This window comes from Corvus brachyrhynchos, unplaced genomic scaffold (genome assembly GCF_000691975.1).
Source record: "Corvus brachyrhynchos isolate BGI_N302 unplaced genomic scaffold, ASM69197v1 scaffold103, whole genome shotgun sequence".
NCBI lineage: Eukaryota > Metazoa > Chordata > Aves > Passeriformes > Corvidae > Corvus > Corvus brachyrhynchos.
The window spans coordinates 3,420,645-3,425,360 of NW_008237436.1; the positions used below are offsets into that span (position 1 = coordinate 3,420,645).

The 4,716-nt window shown below is 40.9% G+C and overlaps 1 long non-coding RNA gene across 1 annotated transcript in view; it reads right to left on the reverse strand.

The window, feature by feature from the left end:
* LOC108445996 overlaps nucleotides 1-4,716 on the reverse strand; it is a 22,902-nt gene that overhangs the window by 9,917 nt on the left and 8,269 nt on the right. The window contains exon 2 of the long non-coding RNA XR_001861093.1: nucleotides 2,585-2,825. This is a non-coding gene — a long non-coding RNA (uncharacterized LOC108445996). The remainder of the gene's footprint in view (nucleotides 1-2,584; nucleotides 2,826-4,716) is intronic.

The window sequence follows — 4,716 nt, forward strand, 5'->3', positions numbered from 1 at the left end:
GCCCGGGCGGGTCTGCAGGGGGATCCCTGCCATATGGCTGGAACAGGACAGAGCCAGGCAAGGGGGCAGCTATGTTTCCTGACATTGTCAGCCTTGGAAAATTTTTAGGAGAGGAGTAACTTCCCCATGGCTCCAAATCATCTGTTTTGATTTTTATATAGGACACATTTTTGCTCTTCAGATGCAGCCAACAATTATTAAGACATTGTCTTAAATTAGTGCAAGCTGTGCCAAACCCTCTCTAACAGTTCATCAGTGTGTTCTGTATCAAAGATGTTTTGCACCACCATATTAGAAAGGAGAGAAAATACAGTCAGTGCAGCTGTCATTTGATCACATCAAGTATTATCCTTGGCTACTGATAAAGTAACACAAAAGCATCATTTAGCAAGTGTTTGATGACTAAAGTATGGATTTTAAGACAGCATTTCCTCTATAGAAATTTATTATAAATGGATGAGTACAAATTAAGGACCACACATAACCAAGTACTGTGTATACCCTCCCTGTCCCTCAGGTACATGCTCTTACACAGTTTACTGCATTTATGTGACCTCAAGGAGGACCCTTATGTTAAAGGACAGGTCAATTTACTGAGAGCTATATTTACTTTTTAAATGGAAGGCAGCAAACTGCAATAATGATAACTGAAGGAAGAGCCATCCTTTCATTGAGTGAGAAATAAGCCTTTTGTAATTTTCTCAATAAGCCTGTCTCACAAACATCTATTTCTACACAGATAAAAGTGTCTATTTAGCAGACTGTTCAAGACTATGTTCTGAAGGGAATTTTCATCCTTTTTACATAAAACACAAACCAAAATAACACCCAAGCAAAACAGAACAGAAAACATATATTCCTACATCTATCAGTATTAGTCTGGATTAAAGCTCCCATTTTCCCTATGGCTACCTTTGCTTTTGTAAGGTAATAGAGACATACACCTTTCCTCTTTCGTACTGGCTGCTTTCTGCCTCTTCTCCCTTTCTGCCACAGCAGAGGAACACTTGAAAAAATAATTAAAACTAAGAGGCAGATCCTCAGGTGCTGAAAATCAAAATTGCTCCAGTGAACTCAAGTTATGCAAATTTTTATTAGCTGCAAAATTGGCCCCACTGGATTTTAATTGCACTTCAACATCTGATGTACCTTTTGATAGCAAAAGTAGGCAGTCCTAAGCAACCCTTTAATTTTCACTGGAGGAAGGTTTAACGTTCAGTAAAGCATTTTTCAACTAGAATTTCTCCTTTCAATTCATAAGTACATGCATACTCTGCTCTGTAACTTCAATACTTCATATTCATTTCCAGGTACCTGGTCCAATTATAAAATGTTCATAGAAATGACTACATTAATAAAGAAAACCTCTATCACAAGAGAAATGTGTTCTTATAGTTAAAACATTTGTGCTGGCATCAGGCATTTTGGACCACCTTACTGCACTCCCACAGGCCTTTTGTTGCAACAAGCCACCTAGAAATTGCGCCTCCAGCCTGACCACGGGCACTTAGCAACGTCCTCAAACTGAGAACACTGTAGCCCTGCTCTCCAGTGTGCTCTGTGCTCACATGAGATATTTGCTTCTGTTCATGAAAAGCAGGGTGGAACCCCAGCAATGACAGCTCAAAAAACTTAGCTGGGTAAATACCTAAAGTTAGGTGTGGCTACTACTATTCACAAATATTTTAAGCCAACACTGCAGCCCCACTCCTTCCCTCCCCCGTGGGCCCCATCTTTCCCTGCCCGGTGGCACTCAGCAGCAGCCACTCCTCCCCTTCTCATGTCCCTGCACAAGCAGTCAGGATATGCCTGATGAAGAGAACTGATGGACAGGTTTGAGCTAAAACTGATGGTGAAAAAAAACAAGGATTCCTACCACCCAGCCTCATTGTGTCCTAAGTACCACATGGGCACATATTTGTCGTACCATGCAAGCACATGGAATAGATCATAGACAGAACCCAGAGGATGAGAGATGTGGTGAGGTCTGCCTCTTTATGGACCCCCATGGTTTTTTTCTCACTCAAAACAGGGAGATCTTATCCATACTGCTTACTGGGATGAGTCTCCTGAGCCATGGACAGACACAGTGTTAGATGATGCTGGCAAAAGTGAGCTGGGGTAGCCTAGCCTGAGCCTGTTCAGTCTATTAGTGCAGACAGAGCACTGTGAGAGAGGGAGAAGTATCTCCTAATGGTGCATCAGTGCCAGGTTCATGAGATGGAGACAGGAATACCTAATTTAACTAAAAATATGCTGTCTTGTCTAATTAGCTTTGTGCAGCCTCTAACACCATCAGGGCACCATTGGACAAAAAAATAAAACAACCACAAAAAAGCAAAACATTCTGCGACATCTCCCAAATGGCTCTGAGGCTTTACTTTGAGCCAAGATACTGTGTTTTAACTCAGTTCAGTAGAAACCCGGTTTCATAACAACCCTGTGTTTTACAACTGGGTTTGTAGTTTTAGCCTCATCTGTCCCTGTGGTGGTGAACTCCCAGCTTGGACTCCCTCTGTATGGATGCAGCACTCGCTCTGCTCTCACCACCAGCCCCACAGCTGCAATGAGCCTGCTGTCTTACCAGCCCAGGACAGGATGACACTACAGGCAATTCAACCTCCAAACCCCACCGGGCACCCTCACATTGCAGACACCTGCAGATTTTGTGCTCAGCTAGCAAAAGATCTCATGTTAAATTGTTTCTGAATCCATGTTTTTCAGAATATTTTGTTCCATGGTGCATGTTGATATTTTCACTTCTTGTCCCAAAGTAGATGGAATTTCCACTTTTTTTCAGCCCTTGCTGCAGCTTCTGGCTCCTGCTGTAATAAAAGCAAACCAATTACAATAAAATAAAAATAGCATTTAACAGACCATTCCATAGATGCCTTGTACAACAGTCACAGTATTTTAAAATAAAGCTTTATTTTTTCCAGAGCACAGAATATTTCATCACATAAAATGTCTAGTTCCAGTTAGGTATGTTACATTTTGTGTGTGCTATGTATTTCTTCTTTGCTTGACTCATGGCAGGACTTCCAATGTGTAACATACAGTACATTCTACTCTCAGCTACTCTGGTGCAACCACATTGATTTCTGGGACTGTGCTGAGCTCTGAATTCCGTTCCCACAATGGCATGTTTGCACACTCTGCAGTCAGACTTGCTCTCTGTTACACTCCTTTGGGACACAATTTCAAGAATGAGTCAAGAGGCTTAAAAAGTGCAGTCGTGGCTGTTGTTCAACAATAGCTTGCTCCTGACAATAGTAATAATTAATCTGGGCTTTTCACTCTCATTGACATTGTGATCACTTCTGAGTTTTCTTTTGTTGTTTTTGGGTTTTTTTCTTCGCGAGTGACAGAACTACAGAAAGCAAAGAACATTTTTAAAATCAATTTCAGGAAAGGTTATTATACCATGCTGTGTTATTGCACAGAGTGCTTTAAAGTTGGTGCCTAGGCTATGTCTTGGGATCATGTTGCTGTGCTGTTTGTTTGCTAATGATTCTGCAATATAGAAAGCACTGCCTAAAGGATAAAGGAGACAAAGAATGAGTGTGTTCTTGAGAGCAAAACTCTTCATTTCGCATGGCATATGAGAAGGTGTACCTCCTAAGAGGCTAGGCTGGCTATAGCTTTGTAACTCACAGAATTGTCCCATCTATAAGTTAGAGAGTAAGGCCATCCTATGTTGTGTATCAGCAGTGGAAGCCGATACCCCAGTTGAAGAACCAGACTATTCTGAAACTACTAGTGAAACCTTGTCCCAATTGCAAACAAATAGTGGTTGCTCTGGTGCACAAGTTGATGTCTCTCCACTGCTGGAAGAGGATAAACCACAGGAGCACAGGTAAGTGTATAATCAATTTGGTACTGGCCAATGAACTGCTGGAAGTTTGCAATAAGATCTTATTGTGGGGGATCATGCTGGATGGGATAAGGAACATAACTTACAGTCAGTGAACTTAAACTTTTTGGTTGTCATGTGTTACAGTATCCCTACAGGTATGGCCAGGATTTTCCCTGAGGAAGGAGGAGCCAAAAATGTCAGAGGAAAAAGATATTTCACCTTGTGTCTACAAGGCAGGTGGTCTTCATTGATACCCATGTGGGAGGCAAAGGCAAAACACATAATGCCAGGGTATTGAGGAAGCCTGGCATTTATAGGCTGGGACAAATAGGAACTAATTTTCATCTTGACATTTTTGTTATCAATTAGGTATTAGTGCCAATAGCTATTCTGGAGGACTGACTTTGGCTTTATATGCCTTAGAACAAGAAGTTTAGATTAAATACAAAGCAGTTTCCATAATAGTGTGGAGAGCACATTTACTGGGTTAAATGGAGTATGCATTTACATAGCAGACATTAACTAAAAGAGCATTTGGATACCACTGTGACAAATATCATCCAGACTGTAGCACTCTGCAATAGAACTGCAGGGGTAAATTTAAGTACTTTTATAAGAAAGTATCATGGGAGAATAACAGGGTTTTTCAACTGGTCACACACCCATAAAACTGTGGGGAGAGCAACTCAGAAAAGTATGCCATACATTATTGGTTAAGTGGAATGGGAGTCCTAATACATTCATTAAAATAAGAAAAAAATAGTTATTCCATATGTCCTGTTAAATAATATATTCCTGGGTTATTTTGTGAAGACTTTGCAAAGATATCTGAACTGTATGAATGCTATGAAGGCACAGGG